Consider the following 19,260-nt stretch of genomic DNA (forward strand, 5'->3'; position numbering starts at 1 on the left):
ATCTATTCTACTGTTATAGGAGAGGGGGAATAAGGAAGAACGGTGGTGGGAGTAAAAAGAAGTAGTTAGAGGGGAATTTCAGTGCTAAAAAAATATTATTTTATATTATTATTTATACAAAGTTATATCATTTGGAATGGCTCTCTTTACTGTTCTGACCTGCTTCACCCTCTTCCCACTCCCATGTCACCAGCCTCACCACCATTTTGTGATAAAAATGTTTAAGCTAAAAGCTGGTAAAACTTCCATCACTTAGTTAGGCCAGCGCTAAGTCATCTGTCACACATGTCGCTGCTTGCTCAGCTCTGATGGCTGATCAAGCTTTAAGCCTGGAGGTGCGGGGTGTGAGCGGGGTTTATTCAGAAAAAAGTTTGAGGACATCATGGAGATCAGCCCATATGCTGTGCTGCCAAACCAGGAAGCAAAGAAGTACTGAAGGCACTGATGCCCAGGCTGTGTGTGGACCATATCATAATGATTACAGTATAGCTTATACATTGATTATCTATATTAATGGACATGGACTGTGATATATGCTTTTTTTCTGTATTTGAGAATGATATACTTCTACTTGAGCAGTGCATTTTCCACTCTAGCCCCCCTTTGGTGTTAGCAGTTGCAGACATCATTCATGACATTTACTATTTTTATGTTTTTACCAAATAAAGCTTTCAATGTTTGGTACTTATGGAGTGGTCCAGTTCTCTATTATGGTGGTATAGTTTATAGTAGTTAATGGTTAAACAGCTGATACATTTTTTAAATATTTTTAGATTTTAAATATTTTTCGTCATACAAACCTGAGAAACACTGCTAAAAACGTTCCAATACAATGAACTACATAAAATTATCCCCCCCTCTCAAACTGTACAGTGCATTTATTTTTAATTTCACCTTACAATATGGTTCTGTTCATAGTATATTTTATGGTAATATGAAAGATGTTATTAAGTACAATTGGTCCCACAATCCCACAAATGGCTGTGTAGGTAAGTTATAGCTCAAAGTAAAAATGGAAACCCCAAAATGAAGATTTCCTGCATCATTAAAGTGACACTGTCACCCCCCTTTCTGAGGACTTCTCTTACACCCGCTGTAAATGCTGCAGTTTTCATACCTTACTTTATAATAGATTTCTTGGTGCTTGGTCCAGTGAAAAAAAGATTTTTTTATCGTCAACGGATTGTGCCACCCAGGTGGAGCCTTCATGACCACTGTGCCACTTTGCCCTGCCCCCTCAGTGACGTCATCAGTGTCTAGGCCCCGCCTCCCCTGTAGCCATTGGAATAAACCAACCTAGAGGTCTATGCCCACCCCCTTTAGGTGGGCCGATTCAAATGGCGGGCCGGGCCTAGACAGCAATGACATCACGGAGGGCAGGGCCTACAGCTATGATGTGAGCAGAGATATGGGGCACCACAACCCTTAAGCCTCACCCCTACAGCAGTGTCCACCAACAAAAACATGCGGTTTTGAAGGGAGGAGTCACAAAGAAATCCTTTATACAGTAAGATATGAAATGTCCATAATATAAGCTTAAGGGTGCTTAGAACTCCTGATATGGAAAGAGGGGTAACAATATCAATTGTAACACAAATGCAACACTTTTGTGCTCATAAACCCTCACATTTTTATGATTATTTTTTTTTTGTGCACGAACCTGGAAACACTGCAATACAAGGCCAATGTCTGAAGAGGACAGAGCAAGGTCTTTTTCCATCGCCCTGCTCTAAAAATCCATTAATATATGGTCCTCAGATAGAGGACGTATCAGATATTAAACTGATACTACACTTGATCTTAGACATACGGCTAAGAAGTGATGGGAGTCTGTTTTGATAAAAATATTATAATCCTCTATGCAATAAATTTCAATTTCATATGTATTCTGTTTTCTTGATAAGCAACACCTGTCAACTCCAGTACAGTGCGATCGTGTAATTATGGGCTGGAAGGTTCTGACTGTCCTTTGAGGAATCAAGATAAAACATGTCTTTCCATCGAAGCATATAAACAATGAAGATACCTTCCTATTATAAACATTATTCTACGTGAACGATCAAATCTTCAAAACATCATAACTAGATACTGTAACAAGCTCACAAAGTGAACAAGGCTGCAGTGTCCCAGGGTACAGCAGTTATTGAAAAAAAAAAATTGGGGTGTCTACCCAGTATACAACATACAGAGGTTAGTGAATCGGCAACATGATCATAGGGACCAAGGCTCCTTTTTTTGCTCGTGGTTGGAGTAAAGGTTAGCCTGTCTGCTCCCATCCCAGTGAACAACTAATATAGTGCAAATTGCTATTATTAAAAAAGTTAATGGCTAGATAGAAAGGTGTCAGAGTATGACAATTTCTTTTGCATTACTTGGACAGCCAAGTGTCTTTGTTGCTTACCTACAGAAAAGAGGGCCCCCAACTTGTACCCCTGCTGCACACCACAAAAACATGGTGTGAAAAGGTTATTTCCATTAAGCTTAGTCTAATGTTCCATTGTGTAGTCTATGTAAATGATGCTATAACTCAAAAGGGTTAATATAATCAGGTAGATTTCAGAAGCAAGTAAACAAGCCTTATTGCAGAACGGCTTGCAACATTTTCATTGCAAAGCAGGAGGTAACAGCAGGGGCGGAGTTAAAAAAAACAAAAACAAACCCTATATTTATTATTATCCGTCATAGTTTATATGTATTGAGCTTTCTGTAAAAGTACCAGTCAGAGATCTCCTATTGCATGACAGACAGTTCCCAGTTCCAGTATTTACAGGTAAGTATTAAGAAAACTGTTACAAAGGGAACATTGCAAGACTAATTCAATCAGGTAAACCGTATTGTGCCATGTAGTTAGCTCATTGGCTTCCATCAACATTGTTGGCTGCTTTTTTTTTTTTTTTTCCACAAAAATGTTACCAGGTCATAATCCATATGGGTAGTGCCTATTAGATTTAATTGTGTGTGTAATGAAAAATATTTTCTTTTACTGTATTGTAGTATAAACCTTGGAATTCCTCTACAGCCTACCCTGCAAATCATTCTTCTGATACTACACAGGTATGTATAGACATTAATCCCATTATATTCTCATATCCTCTTACCCCGTATTTGCAAAATAGGTGAAAGACTTTGCTATTTTAATTTTTGTCTATATTTCTCATTACAAATTAAGCACTAACTATTTACTAGAGGGAGGAGTTAGGGCACATTCATGGATGCTACGAAGCATGAAGCTGTGAACCAGCATCGGGAACTCCTGGCATCATGTATCATTTTGACATCACTACCGTAGTGACACAGCCGCACGGCTGTGTAATGTTTTACTACTTTTCCCCTAGTCCTTTTAGCAGCATTGTAGTGGAGTTTTTTTGATGATGGAATTTTTAATGAGACAATTGTAGGGATGATCGGCACTACAGTCTATGCGGAGATACCTATAACGTCTGTATAGGTGGGGAGTATGTGGTGGTGCCAGCTATATATAAAGTTCCTCCTGCACATAAACACAATAGAAGACCGTTGAAGCGCACACTTGCGCGAAACAGTCTGTAACCTGCACCCTGCTGGTGTCTGCTCGTGTAATGTTCACGTTTAGTAAATAAAGAACTTGTATCGGATTGGTGAGTGCGAATTTCTATTCTTCTGTTGTGTTTGTGTAAGAGGAATTTTTAATGACTAAGTCATACTGTAAAAGGAACCACAAATCTCCATCCCCTTGTATAATTTTATTGAAAACAGACTGCCTGGGATAAAAGGGTAAGTCTTCTGCTGCTGAATGGGCTAAGGGAAAACATATTTAAATTCGTCTATACACCCTTCACCTTGTGTTTAAACTGACATGTTATCTATATTCCTCAAGTCAGTACAATTACAACAATAGGCAATTTATATAACCTTAAAATGTTGTTTTATAATTAGCGTATCTAACTCTCATTTATACTTGATACGATTATTAATTCATTCATAAAACATTAGTGATTATATTTTATCTTGCCTTACCTAAAAGTGTCTAGCCTTGAGGGCCTTTTTCTAATATTATTTATCCTAATATTATATCTCCAGGGTATAGGAGACTGTTAAGTGTTACCTCGGCAGACAATCCCTATTCTTTACAGTTGAATTCACGCAAACTATCTTTTTGGTATTTTAAAGACACTATTACAGAGTTTGTTCCACAGGACTGGCGCATAGCTAATGTGGTACCAATATTCAAGAAGGGGTCAAAGAGTGATCCTGGAAACTATAGGCCTGTAAGTCTAACATCTATAGTAGGTAAAGTATTTGAGGGGATTGTAAGAGATGCTATACTGGAGTATGTTAATAAAACAGCACCAGCATGGATTCATGAGGGATCGATCCTGTCAGACTAATCTGATCGGCTTCTATGAGGAGGTCAGTTATAGACTGGATCCGGGGGAGGCTGTGGACGTTGTGTATCTGGACTTTTCAAAGGCATTGGATACTGTGCTGCATGAAAGGTTGGTCCATAAAATGAGGATGCTGGGACTAGAGGAAAATATATGTAAATGGGTAAGTAACTGGCTTATTAATAGGAAACAGAGGATGGTTATCGATCGAACATACTGAGATTGGGTCACAATTCCTAGTGAGGTATCGCAGGGCACAGTATTGGGATCACTTTTTAATATGTTTATTAAAGGGGTTGCCCGGTATTCAGCATTGTTAATATATTGTAGCTGGTGCATATAGAACATTAAACATTTTATGCTTACCTGCCCGCACTCATCTGGTGTCGCCAGTGTCCCCCGCTGGCTGCAGATTCTCCACTTCCGAGATGAACTCATCTGGGGAGTGACAGTCTGCTCAGCCAATCACTGGCTGCAGGGCTGTCCTGTCTCAGTCATTGATTGGCTGAGGGGGCTGTCACTCCCGAGATGACTCTGTCTCAGAAGAGGAGGCTCTGCGGTCAGCGAGTAACACCAGCAACACCAGAGGAATACACTGGGGGAGCGTGAACAGTTAAGCATAACATGTTTTAAGGTTTATATGCACCAGCAGTGATATATTAAAGCGTAACTGTCATATTTTTTTTTTTTTTTTTATTGCAGAAATCGGTAGTATAAGCGATTTTAAGAAACTCTGTAATAGGTTTTATTAGCCAAAAAGCCTCTTTTTGTACTCTAAAAGCAATTCCCGGCCTCCCCCCCTGACTTCTGTGCATTATCAGGCAAATCCGTCTTCATTACAGAGAAGCCAGTAAAGACAGGCTCTGCTCTCTCCATTCTATCCTTATGGAGGTGGGAGGGGGCCGAGGGAGATGAGGGAGCAGGAAGAGGGTGACATGAAGGTCAGCTGTTTGAAGACTCTCTGGGCACCTAAAAGGCTGGATTCAGGGGTCAGAAAGGTCAGTGGTTATCTAGGAACTTACTGAGAGAAGATTGCAGGGTGTTGTGCTGTGCAAAACTCCTCCATGCTCATTTACTCCTCTCAGCCCCTCTCCATAGCCACATAATGGGCACAGAAATCCTGCTTCTTCTGAAGTGACAGGGAAGCTAGGGAAACTGCTCTTTCAGTACAGAAGGAAACTGTTTTGGTTAATAAAACCTATTACAGAGTTTCTTAAAATCACTTGTACTGTGATATTTAATGTTTAAAAAAAAATGACCCTGAAACTGACGGTTACGCTTTAACCCTTTGAGGACCAGACCAAAATGACCAGTGGACCGCGCAAATTTTGATCTTAGTGTTTCGTTTTTCCCTCCTCCCCTTCTAAGAGCTTTACCACTTTCAATTTTCTATCTACAAGCCATGTAATGGCTTGTTTTTTATGTAATGGCGTCTTTCATTCTACAATAACATGTATGAAGGAATTCCAAAATTATTATTTATGAAGATATAAATTGGTGAAATCGTAAAAAAGAATGCAATATGGTAACTTTTGGAGGGTTCCTGTGTCTACGTAATGCACTATATGGTAAAAGCGACGTGATACTATTACTCTATAGGTCAGTCCGAACACAACCATATGCAGGTTACACAGATTCTCTAATGTTATATATATATATATATATTTTAATGAAATCCTTTTTTTCGGCAATTAATTAATAATATAATGGGCCTATTGTGACGCTTATAACAGTTTTATTTTTTCACCTACGGGGCTGTATGTGGTGTCATTTTCTCCGCCATGATCTCTAGTTTTTATTAATACCATATTGTGAAGATCGGACGTTTTGATCACTTTTTATTATTTTTTTTTTATATATAATGTAACATGAAATCGGTAATCTGCGCATTTTATTCCCTCTTCGTGTATGCCGTTTGCAATGACGCTTGTTATATTTAATAGATCGGACAATTACGCACGAGACGGTATATTATATGTTTATTTGTTTATTTATTTTATATGTTTTATTTATATAATGGGAAAGGGGGGTGATTTAAGCTTTTATTGGGGGGAGGGGCTTTGGGGTAGTGTAATAGTGATTTTTACTTTTTTTTTTAAATACATTTTAAGTCCCTTTGGGAGACTTGTACATTCATTTCTTTCATTTTCTACACTGATCATTGATCCATGTTATCGGCGATCTCCTGAAGGCACAGTGAAGCAGATCGCCGATCGGACCGCACAGAGGAAGGTGAGAGACCTCCGGCGGTCCCATTTCAACGAACGGGACCCCCGCAGTCACACTGCGGGGGTCCCGATCGGTAAGTGACAGGGGACTCTTCTGTCACTTACACTTAAACACCGCGGCCACGCTTCATAGCGGGAGAACACCCAGGATGTCCTGAACTACTCACAACTAGACTAGATGGAGCAGGTGGTCTTTTCCTGCTGACAGTCTTCTATGTTTCTAGAAACACTGCTTACAATGCCAGATACCTGTGATACAGAGGTCATCCATAGTGATATAGAGAGGTCACACATAGTAATATAGAGGGGTCACTGTGGGTGTGGGGGCATGCCATAGCACACACACACAGTCTGCTGCAGTCATAGCACACACACACAGCCTGCCGCAGCCATGGCGCGCACACACACACACAGCCTGCCGCAGCCATAGCACACACACAGCCTGCCGCAGCCATAGCGCGCACACACATACACACACACACACAGCTGCAGCCATAGAACACTGAAGAAACACACCACATTGAGGACAGAGGTTACTGCTACACTACTTAGGTCTTCTCCTTCCTATATTACACAGGATATCTTCATATTACACTGCTGCTCATATACAGTCATCCAGGAAGAGAACAGCACAGATCTCCCCCCCCCCCCACAATGGACTTTTCCAGCTCAGAAACAAGCTGTTAAATAGTGACTGACAACTTTTCCTCGACCACCCTTATCTAATAGGGCCAATGTCCTATTAGAATGTTGCTCATAGGGGGGGCGTGGCTTGATGGCCGACTGAGCAGCAGCGTGTTAGAGGAGCTCCGTACTTCCCTGGCAGTTTTACCCTGATATCTCACCCTGAATGCCACTAATCGACCACTGAACTGTCTCTGCCTTCTCCTATGACCCCACGGAGCGGGTGGTTGGTGTCGGATCCGGTGTGGGCCCCCTGAAGCCCGACGTGGCGCCTCCCTGACGGCCGGTGAGCCCTGCTTCCCTGCCTGTGGTCTGTCCCGGGGAGAGGCTCCTCTCCGCCTGTACCGCTGCGCGGCACCCGATCTGCCTGGTCTGTGGCCCTCCTGCTGACTGGGGCCCCCGCTCCTGTCCAAGATCTGTTCCCGGTGCCCGGTGAGTTCCCCCTTGGAGTGGGGCGTGTGGCGCGGCTGTCGGGAGGACGGTTGGAAGACGCCCTTCCCGCCCTGACTTACCGGAGCGGCTCTGGTCCTGGCCAGGGTACGGACGGACGTGCTGGGGTGAGCGGTCGGGGCCCGTCCGGACTGTTGCTCGGCCTCCGGGCTGCCTGGATCCCCCTCGGTGCTGTGTCGGTGCCTGGCTGGTGCGCGCGCTTTCTCCGGCGCCATCTTGGACACGTGACTCTTCAGTGCAGCGGCACCATCCGGAAGCCTGTCACCCCTCCGGCCGGCACCTGAGAAGAGGTACTGTGTTGGGAGGGAGCCTGTCACCTGCCGATCTTCCCTCCTGCCCTGGCACCGGCTCTGTCCTGTACCCTGCAGTGGCGGTCTCCCCTGCTGCCCATCCATTTATGCCACAGGAGTGTGGGGGTGGTGTTGAGGCCCGGTGTGTGCCCTGATCCGGTGGGCCCTATGGTCTGACATTGAGGGCCCCCCCCCCCCATAAGCTAGCGCATCTGTGCCCCATGGACTGTGTCTCCCTCTGCGGATACCTGTCTCTCTCTCTCCTCTCCATAAGGTCTTCCTACAGGGCTGTGTGGAACTGTGCTGCTGAGACTCCAGGCTTTTATATATCTGTGTTGCCCTCTGTGTGCTGTCTGCCCTGATATCCGGAGTACCCCCCCCCTCTTTTTTTGTTCCTGTCGGTGGGCACCATGGCGGGCTCTAAGGGAGGCCCCAAAAAGAAATCTAAGGGGCCCGCTCCTGCACATGCCAAAGTTGTGTCTGATGAGGAATCTGGCTCTGAGGGACAGGAGGGGGAGATGGCCCTGCACGCTCCTACCTTTGACAAGGTTCACACTCAGGCCGCCCAAAAGTTGGAAAAGTTCGCATGTTTACCTGGCGGAGATGGCGTTCCTTCACCCCTGTCTGTCTTTGAGGGGTCCATGAGTCCTCCCCGCTTGCACTCTCCTGAGAGGTCACAATATTCAGCATCCACTATCGACCAGAAGCTGTCGGAAGTCCTGGCCGCCATCACTACCTGTCAAACTATGATGGTGTCTAAGGTGGATGAGTTGCGACAAGACTTCGTTATCCTACGGCATGAGACACAAAAGCTGAGGGAGCGTGCGACCGAGGTGGAGAGGAGAGTTTCTGATGTGGAGGACACTGTCCGCCCCATTCCGGACCAGCTCACAGAGATGCGCAGGCAAATAAAGGCCGTCAATGAACGGGCAGACGACTTTGAAAATCGCCTGAGACGCAACAATGTCCGCATTATTGGGCTTCCTGAAAAAACTGAGGGCCAAGACCCTGTTCGTTTTGTTGAAACGTGGCTGAAAGATATACTTCCGGAGGACACGTTCTCTGACTATTTTACCGTTGAAAGGGCACACAGGGTCCCGGCTAGAGCTCCTCCTCCCGGGGCTCCTCCTCGCCCGTTTCTGGCCCGCTTTCTTCATTTCCGAGACAGGGATGCTGTGCTCCGGGCGGTTCGCATAAAAGGAGAAGTCAAGGTGGACAATTCCAGAGTGTCTTTCTATCCGGATTTCTCGGTGGACCTACGCAAAACGCGCACTCAGTTCACGGAGGTCAGGGTGAAATTGCGGGCGAAAGGATACAAATATGCCATGCTTTACCCGGCCAGACTGCGGGTCATTGATGGCGGTACCACAAGATTCTTCACGTCGCCGGCTGAGGCGTTGCTGTGGCTGAGGCTGCCCCGCCTGTTCCCCCGGGGGCTGCTGATCGGGCGGCTGACTGAGCACATCCAGTTCTGTGGCACTGCATCCAATAGTTGCCTGTCTCTTGACAGTCTTCAGAGACAACATCAATAATGTGTGTTATCCGTTACAACTTTCATGTCCTGTGTGATGGTTTTGACATGGCACTCCTTGCCAGGGAATGTTATTGGAGTCTTATATTGTTCAAAAAAGTTACTAATTTTTCTTTTCTCCCTTTTACGGTGTGTTGTACTGTAAATGTGTAACTATTGTTAGCTTTAGGTTTAGTTAGGGCAGAGACTTCGCCCCCAGGGGGTTTAGTAGTTCAGGGTCTAGGTCTGCACAAGTTCTAGTGTTAGACAGGGTGTTATTTCTATTAGTTCTATAGATTTCTGTTAGTTTTATAGATTAGTACTTCGCTAGTCTATTTTAACGTGGTTGAAGATGCTTTCTGTTTTGTTTATGTGTTTGTTGTGTGATTGTATGGTGGGCCTTTCTCCCCTCCCTGTGGGCACTGTTTTCGTGGACTTTATGGTTTCTATACCCGTATAGTATCTCTTGCTTTCCTTTGTTATGGCCACACTAAAAATTTTTAGTTGGAATGTGAGGGGGCTCAACTCCAAACATAAACGTGCCTTATGCTTTGATTTTATTAAGAAACATGCTCCCCACATAGTGTGTCTTTCTGAGACTCATCTTACAGGCCAAAAGGTCCTAGCCCTTAAGAAAGCCTGGATAGCTAGTGGTTATCATGCTACCTACTCCACATATGCCAGGGGGGTCTCTGTCCTGCTATCTAAGGCCTTGCCTCTCAATGTCACCCAAGTGGCCTGTGATCATTTTGGCCGCTATGTCATTATTCACTGTAGATATAACTCTCTGTCCTTTACTCTTGTTAGTGTCTATCTTCCCCCTCCCTTCTCTGTTTCGTTACTGGAGCACATCTCAGGGAAGCTGGCCTCCTTTCCTCCAGATCCAGTCATATACATAGGCGACTTTAATGCTGTTCTTCATCCTCACTTGGATAGGTCCAGTGGGGTGGATGCGGCATCCTCGCATTTCTTGTCTTGGAGTTCGGCCCTCAACCTTACTGACGTTTGGCGCTGGAAACACCCGGTGGACACCAGGTATTCATTTTATTCCTCAGTGCATAAATCTTTTTCTAGAATAGATCTCGCTCTGGTATCCCCTGATCTGTTGCCGTTTATCCACTCTATTGAATATACTGCTCGGGGGATCTCAGACCACTCTGCTGTCGTTCTCTCTGTGCGCTTGAAATCTCACCCTTCCATGATAGTGTGGCGGATGCACCCTGGTTGGTTGGGCTCCCCTGATGTGCAGGACGCACTGCGTTCTGCGCACACCAGTTATTGGGAGCACAATTCTGATTACCCCAATCCTCTGATACGCTGGGATGCATATAAAGCTACCGTCCGGGGTGCCTTCGTCACCAGTGTTAAAAGCCTACGGGCGCGATGTCGGGAGAGAGAGGAGACGTTGAGCATGGAAATGTTGCAGGCAGAGGCGCGTCTTGCTTCTGACCCTTCGGATGATAATTATAGAGTGTGGGCTAAAAAGCAGAGAGCTCTGGTGGTGGTTCAAAAGGAGCGGGCGGACAGGAAACTGCTAGCCAGAGAAGCTTCTATATTTGAGTTCGGGGACAAAAATGGCAGGCTACTGGCCTACCTAGCCAGGAATGAGCGGCCTCTTACATACATCCCGTTAGTGCTAGACCCCAGTGGGAATGAGGTCACTAATCCTATAGACGTTAATGCAGTTTTCTTCGACTTCTATAAGGATTTATACTCTTCTAATTACACGCTGACACCTCAGGACATTGAAGGGTTTCTCGCAGACCTCCCCCTAACACCTCTCACCGATTCCCAGGCAGGGCTCTTGGACTCTCCCATCATAGTGGAAGAGATAGTGGAAGCTATTAAAGCAATGCCACCGGGTAAGACCCCTGGGCTGGACGGGCTCGTAGGAGACTGGTACCAGCTCAACGGGGAGCTGTTGGCCCCTCGGCTACTCTCCCTATTTCAGGGTGCCCTTGACTCTGGTACACTCTCGGATTCCCTTAGGGAGGCCCTCATTGTCCTTTTATTAAAACCGGGTAAAGATGCCAGGATGCCTGACTCATACCGTCCCATTTCCTTACTAAACTTTGACGCAAAGATTCTGGCCAAAATTCTAGCAACCCGCTTGGTTACTGTTATCACATCTGTAGTCCATCCGGACCAGACTGGGTTCATGCCGGGCCGGGCCACAGACATTAACATCCAGCGCCTCCACCTAAACATAGCTGCTGCCAGTGCTGATGTATCTCCTGGCTTTGTCCTTAGCCTTGACATATACAAGGCATTTGACTCGGTGGAATGGCCATACCTGTGGGCTCTCCTGGCGGGTCTCCACTTTGGTCCTGGATTCATTGCCTGGGTTCGTTTGCTGTATACTGCTCCGCTGGCTCGTATCCGTACTAACTTGGATATCTCTGCGCCCTTTCCCCTGGAGCGTGGGACGAGACAGGGATGCCCTCTCTCCCCCTTCCTATTTGCTCTAGCAATGGAGCCTTTGGCAGCGGCCATCCGTGTCTCCCCCTCGGTCTGTGGCATTACAAGGGGCGCTCTGGTGGAGAAGGTGTCTATGTATGCGGACGACACGCTGGTGTACCTGGCTGATGTGGATTCCTCCTTAAGGAACTTGCTCACTATCCTTGACTCCTTTGGTGCTGTATCAGGCCTAAGGGTTAATTGGTCTAAATCCTCCTTGCTCCCTCTCTCGGCTACCTATGCCAGCGTGTCCCCGCTTCCTGTCCCTCTGCAGGTGGTTCAGCGGTTTAGATATTTGGGGGTTGAGGTCACTGCGTCCCTTAAGAGTTACATCCCTCTGAACCTGGAGCCCCTGGTGGCCACCACCGAAGCTCGTCTCAAAGCCTGGTCTTCTCTGCCCCTGTCTCTGATGGGGAGAATTAACATTTTTAAAATGATATATCTGCCTAAATTTATTTACTTATTCCATGCGTCTCCCTCTTTCCCGAGTCGCGCCTTCTTTGGGCGCGTTGAGGGAATGCTGAGATCATTCTATTGGCAGGGGAACCCCCGCGCATTAAACTAGCTGCACTGCAGGCGTTCCAAGCGTCAGGGGGGGTTGGCTGCTCCTAATCTCCGAAATTACTTCCTAGCCTCCCAGCTTGTATATACAAATTGGTGGCTGGATCTGGATCTCAGGAATCCCGCGGTGAATGTGGCAGGGGCGCTGATGGGTTCCTACGAAGGGCTCACAAATGCCCTCTATCGCTACACTCCATCCTCTTCGTATGTAACTCCAATTCTGACCGTGGCAAGGGTATGGTCTGTGGCCCACAAGATGAAGCCTAATGATAAATTCTCCCCTAGAATGCCCTTGTGGCTTAATCCACATCTGCCGCACCTGCTGTCGCTTCCCGGGTCGGTCCTGTGGGGCAAACACGGTGTGAAATTCCTGCTGCACCTGTTCTCTGAGTCACATGTGTTTTTATCATTTGACCAGATGAAGTCAGCATATGGAGTACCGCAGTCGGCCTTTTTCCACTATCTTCAACTGCGACATGCGGTTAAATCACAATTCAACTCCCTCAGGCTTCCATTGGCCTTCTCTGAGACGGAGCTCCTCCTGGGCGCTACGGACCTGCCTAAACCACTGACACAAGCCTATCAATTGTTGCAATTGGAGGGTTCCTCACCCTTTACAAGAGCCCTTGAGCTGTGGGTGCAGGACATACCGACCCTGACGGCTGCTCGCTGGAAGGAGGTGGAGGCCACTTTCTATCCCACAGTCGTAAGTTCTAGAGATGTACTCATACAGTTTAGGTTTCTACTCAGATTATACTATACCCCCGAGCGGCTATATAAGATGGGCATTATGACTTCGGCTGTTTGCTTCCGATGCCAGGGGTCAATGGGAACGTTTTTGCATGCGCTCTGGGACTGCCCGAGAGTTATGCCCTTTTGGAGGGAGGTTATGGCCTTTATGGCTGACCATTTTGAATTTCCACATATCTGCTCTCCGGAGGTTTGTTTGCTGGGTCTCATTAATGAGGTGACGCACAGCAAATACTATAGACTATTTATTCGCTTCCTTCTATTTTGTGCCCGCAAAGTCATTATAATGGAATGGAAGAGCCCAGATGTTCCCTCCTTAACTAGATGGATAAGATTAGTCAACACGTATGTCCCACTATACAAAGCTTTATATGAAAGTAGGAAGTGCCCACAAAAGTTTAAAAAAATATGGATCCACTGGATATCTCTGGAAGAGACTAATGTAAGGCCCACTTGAGGCCCTGTTGGTATGTCGGGTTCTTTCATGGGGTCTCGCGGGGTGGGGGGGAAGTGCCGTGTATGAATGATTCTGTGTGTATGAATAGATGATATGTTTGTCCTCAGTTAGTTGTTCATCTTCTGAATGTTATTTGCCTTTTTATCCCAGATTTGTCGGTGTCAGCACCCTATTAATACTGTGTATATAATGCCTACATTCACCATCCTGGGACATGCGAAACGTGCACCGATGATGTCAAATATGGTCTGCACGGTTGTCTGTATTGCTGTTTTGAAAATTGATAAATAAAGGTTTTAAAAAAAAAAAGAATGTTGCTCATAATATATATTGATGAGCAAAACTTATAAAATTCATATTAAAACTCAATTTTAAATTGTTCTAAGATTTTTTTTTAAAGCTGGAGTCGGTACATTTTTTCCAACTCTGACTCCAGCCAAAACTAGTTCTGACTCTGACTCCACAGCCCTGGTTACAGCTATGAAGAGATTACCTCCACAGTCCTGTCCCCTGATGCAAGCTCCAGCCTGAAGTGGATCTGCTATAATTTGGAAGGTGAGGGAGACTTCCTGGGTCAGAGTACAGTAGTGTAGACCCCGCTATGCAGACCATGCTCCGCCCCCACTCGCGCTCCCACTAAGTATAGGGAGCTCTTAAACCAAAGCAATGCTCTTAAAGCAAGTTACAATTTTGAAAAACTGTGAGCTCCTCCTGCAAAGCGCTCTCAATTCAAGCTACTCTTAAACCGAGGTACCACTGTGTGTGTGTGTGTGTATATTTAAATAGATATCACATATACAAAATCAACAAAAACATAGGGGGAGGTTTATCAAAGGGTGTAAAATATAGACTGGTGTAAACTGCTCCCAGGAACCAATCACAGCTCCTCTTTCATTTTACCAGAGCTGAGAACTGAGGCGTGATAGGTTGCTATGAGCAGTTTACACCCTTTGATAAATCTCCCCCTTATTGTTCTCACTTAGTGTAATATTCATGATCTAAAGTCCATATTTCTCATAAAGTGATAAACAAAAAATTCAATGTCCAGCATAGAACTGGTTGTCTGGTGGTCACTAACCCACTCATAACTCAAACATATCCTGCTGTCAGGCATCACCATGCTGTATAATGTTTGTAAATAAAGGTACTGTGCATGTCTGGAAAAAGTTCTCATGACATGACTCAGTTAAAGTTCATACTGGGTTCCCTATGTTGTCGTATCGCGCATGCACATAGATGTTGCGTGTCATCTGCCTGCCATCTTGGAGTAGGGAAAATCTACTCTTTTGTGCCAGTCATCCATCATAGGAATGGACTATAAATGCATCTATGGCAGTGATGGGCAACCTTTTGAGCTTATTGTGTCAGTTTTCGGCAAAAAAACGCGTATAACTCGGTTGGTGTGTCACTTCGCAAAAAAACACCATAATTTTGCGATATTTATAGTTTAAATAACTATTAATAATAATTATTACTAATATTATAATAATTACTGTGTGAAATAAACTAAAAACCACAAACACATACTACCCCACCTGACCTCCATCCTTCCACATACACTACCCCACCTGACCTCCATCCCTCCCCATACACTACCCCACCTGACCTCCATCCCTCCCCATACACTACCCCACCTGACCTCCATCCCTCTCCATACACTACCCCACCTGACCTCCATCCCTCCCCATACACTACCCCACCTGACCTACATCCCTCTCCATACACTACCCCACCTGACCCCCATCCCTCCCCACACACTACCCCACCTGACCCTTCTACATACACTACCCCACCTGACCCTCATCCCCACACACACTACCCCACCTGACCCCCATCCCCACACACACTACCCCACCTGACCCTCATCCCCACCCACACACCTGACCCCCAGAACTGTCAGCTACAGCCCCGCCCCCTGGAACCGGTGCTGACAGTGACGTAGCTTCCATAGAGGCAGGGAAGGCGGTTGCTATGGGTCCCTTGGAGGGAGGGGGCCCGGGGATGCACAAGGAAGATAAGAGCCTCCTGTGTCCTTTTGCTTAACCCCTTATGAACTGCAGTGTGTAAGTGACCCAGTGTTCTCTTACATGCTGCAACACAAAAAAGGGTTAATAAGCTCAAGACAATTAGCTCTTTGCCTCACTACTCTGATAACCTCTGACCTCTGTTCTCTGAGCTCCTGCAGAGGTCAGGGTTTATCATCAGTGCAGAGTAGTGAAGCAGAGAGCTAATTGTCTTCTGTATTAACCCTTTTTAGTGTTGCAGCATGTAAGAGAACACTGGGTCACTTACACACTGCAGTAAATAAGGGGTTAAGCAAAAGGTAGTCTGCTCCTGAACCTATGTATATAACCATGAGGCTCCTAATATGCTGTTATAGTTAAATACAGTGGATGTACAGAACAAGCAGACATTGGCTTTCTGCTCTGCCAGTCACTGTTGTGGCTGCACCCAGGATTCTGCCACTGGCCACAAGAGAATTTTTTTTTGGCCACATCACCGTGTGTGTGTGTGTGTGTATATAATATATATATATATATATTCGTAATAGAAGAAAAGTTTGAGAGTGCACTCACCATAAAAAACTTTCTTTATTTGTTTCTTTTAAAATCGCAGCTCATGGTGGTTCATAGCAGACGACGGCAAGACAAACCAGCACCTTCCACTGAAACGTTACAGCTGTTTCATGCTAATCACAGCACTTCCTCTGACCGGTCAGAGGAAGTGCTGTGATTAGCATGAAACAGCTGTAACGTTTCAGTGGAAGGTGCTGGTTTGTCTTGCCGTCGTCTGCTATGAACCACCATGAGCTGCGATTTTAAAAGAAACAAATAAAGAAAGTTTTTTATGGTGAGTGCACTCTCAAACTTTTCTTCTATTACGAATGTTGGATGAGCTGTGTCTATTCGAGTTGCTTGCACCACCGAAACTATATATATCACATACCGATTTTCCCAGAACCTGCATACATCTTGGTCAGTATCCCGTCCTAATACCTATGTAGTGCCGACTGCTTTTTCTATATTTCTCTCTCTCTCTCTATATATATATATATGAAGGGGAGGGGGGGCCCCATTAATCCTAGCTACGCCCCTGCCTCCGGACCCACGCTGGCAGGTATAGCCTCCCCCCGGAACCCGCATGGACGTCAGCTACAGATCCTCCAGGCATTACTAAGTGGGCATTACTGGGGACTTTTTTTTAGGAGTTTGGCATGCTGGTGCTAGTTTTTTTTAAAACTCAACTTTAATAACTAGTGTTGTGCAGTCAGTAAAAAAAAAAGGATTTGCAGAAATTTTTTGCGTATTGTGCGGGAGGACTCTATGGACTTGAAAACAATACTGAACGTGTGAATAAGGCCTAACAGGTAGGTATCTTTGCCTTGTCTCTGTGATAATGCGTCTTTGGAAAAAATTATTTTTATTTGGGCTGACTTTAACAGAGGCAGGTCTGTGTCACTATCTGTGCCCGCCCCACTCTCCGACCACAGCTTTGTCTTCAGGCTGTTCCTGCCTCCTCCAGGAGTGATTGACAGCTGGCTCGTAGCCGAAGATAAGCAGGCTGTCTGTCATTCCTGGAGGAGGCAGGGGTGGCCTCTTTTAATAAGTAACAAAAAAAGCTACCCCTAAAATATAGCTTCTGTTGTTGAATGCACAAGGGAAAAAGTTATTGTCGCCCCTACACAATCTGTCAAAAGTTAATTCAAATAGCAGGACCACTTTAAGGGTGCATTCACACATAGTGTTCTTGCAGTAAATTCCACGCTGCAAGTTTCACATAAAATTTGCTGCGATACTTGGTACGATTACAGTCTATGGCCCTGCATTCTTGCAGCAGATTTTCATTCAGTTGCGAGAATGAAGTGACGCCCCTCTTAACTATTTTTAACTGCAGTGGAGTTAAAAAATAATAATCAGCCCATCTCTACCTTCTTGTTATCTCCCAGATGTGCTCCTGCTTTAGGGCCCTATTCCACCGGACGAATATCGTTCAGATTATCGTTAAATCGTTCGAATCTAAACGATAACCGTTCGCTTGAAATGCAGTTAACGATTAACGACCGAACGAGAAATCGTTGATCGCTTTATAAGACCTGGACCTATTTTTATCGTTGCTCGTTCGCGAATCGTTCGCATTGAATAAGACATCGTTCGGTCGTTCGCCATAGATACGAACGCAATTGCGAAGGAATAGCGAAGAAAAACGATCGCAATTACGATCATAGTACGACTATCGTTCCATGGAAATGAGTGAACGTTTTCAGGTCTTTCGCAATAGCGGTCGTTTGAGATCGTTAATCGTTAACTAATATGCAAACGATAATCGTCCGGTGGAATAGGGCCCTTAGTCTTCAGGTCCTGGCTCACTGACAGCCCACTCAGCCAATCACTGGCTGGGACAGGACAGCGCACTGATTGGCAGAGCGGGCCGCCAGGGAGCCAGGAGCCAGAGACTGAAGAAGGAGCACACTGGGGGAACATGGGAAAAGTAAGCATTGTTTATTTCATATTTTTAACCCCACAGTAGTTAAATAGGTAACACGGCCGTACATAGCTGAAATGAAAATCTGCTGAGAAAATGCAGGGCTGAAACTTGCAGCGTGAAATCCGCTGCAAACTTACTATGTGTAAATTCACCCTAAGAAGAAACTGGAAGCGATGGCAATGTGTTAATATAATCATATAAATACTAAAAGCAAACAAATAGTTTTTGGAACAGTGTTTGACAAAACAAAAGGTAAGCGTCAAACAAAAGGTGGAGTCAACAGGTATAAAAGCTTCTATTCCATCAACATAGTTGTTGGTTCCAGTATCTTGTATACACTGGTAAGCATCCTAGCAACGACAAGAAAATATTATAGATGAGCGGGCATGCATGATGCAAGGCACCTATGATGCAATGCTAATATTAGCATCAACTGGCTGATTTAAAAAATAACACAAACATCTAACCAGGTCATAATCCATTTAAAGGGGTCTTGTCTGTAATGAAATGTATTTTTTTCTCTTCTAGCATCAAACTTGGAATTATTCTACAGCTTCTAAATGGCAGAAGAAAATCCTCAAAATTCTTCATCTGATATGACAAAGGTACGGCTAGATATAATACTCAGATATTCTGCTGTCCTCTCACCTTGTGGTTTACTCACAGCTCATGTACAGAGCAGGATTTTACCTCCTTTATTATTATAGATGTAAAACAGGGTTACAGAAGAGAGAACGGGTGAAGGAATATTTGTTTGTTTTTGTTATTTGGTTGACAAGTAAACCAGTGTAATGTATAGTTTATGTTAACATACATCTGCACACTGATCTTCTCTGACACCGGCCGTTCCGTGCAAACTTTGCTGTTACTTTCTGAATTATTTTGTCATAATTTCAGAAAGCCTTTTTTTTTTTTTTTTAGGGTGCGTTCACACCTACCGCATCCGCAGCTTATTTTCCGCGGAAATCCGCAGGTCTGGTAGTGCAGATTTCAACCTGCGAGAAATCCGCATATGTGTGCGTTT

The 19,260-nt window shown here is 45.1% G+C and overlaps 1 long non-coding RNA gene and 1 pseudogene across 1 annotated transcript; one reads left to right on the forward strand and one right to left on the reverse strand.

Moving 5' to 3' along the window:
• Positions 1 to 1,645: 1,645 nt before the first annotated feature.
• Positions 1,646 to 1,824, reverse strand: LOC138775759 (U2 spliceosomal RNA; annotated as a pseudogene).
• An 875-nt stretch (positions 1,825 to 2,699) lies between these two features.
• On the forward strand, positions 2,700 to 18,841 carry LOC138775758 (uncharacterized). Its single transcript, XR_011360638.1, has 3 exons — positions 2,700 to 2,770; positions 2,995 to 3,054; positions 18,765 to 18,841. It is a non-coding gene; the product is annotated as an uncharacterized lncRNA (long non-coding RNA).
• Positions 18,842 to 19,260: the final 419 nt, after the last annotated feature.

The sequence above is a fragment of the Dendropsophus ebraccatus genome, unplaced genomic scaffold (assembly GCF_027789765.1).
Source record: "Dendropsophus ebraccatus isolate aDenEbr1 unplaced genomic scaffold, aDenEbr1.pat pat_scaffold_2015_ctg1, whole genome shotgun sequence".
Lineage (NCBI taxonomy): Eukaryota > Metazoa > Chordata > Amphibia > Anura > Hylidae > Dendropsophus > Dendropsophus ebraccatus.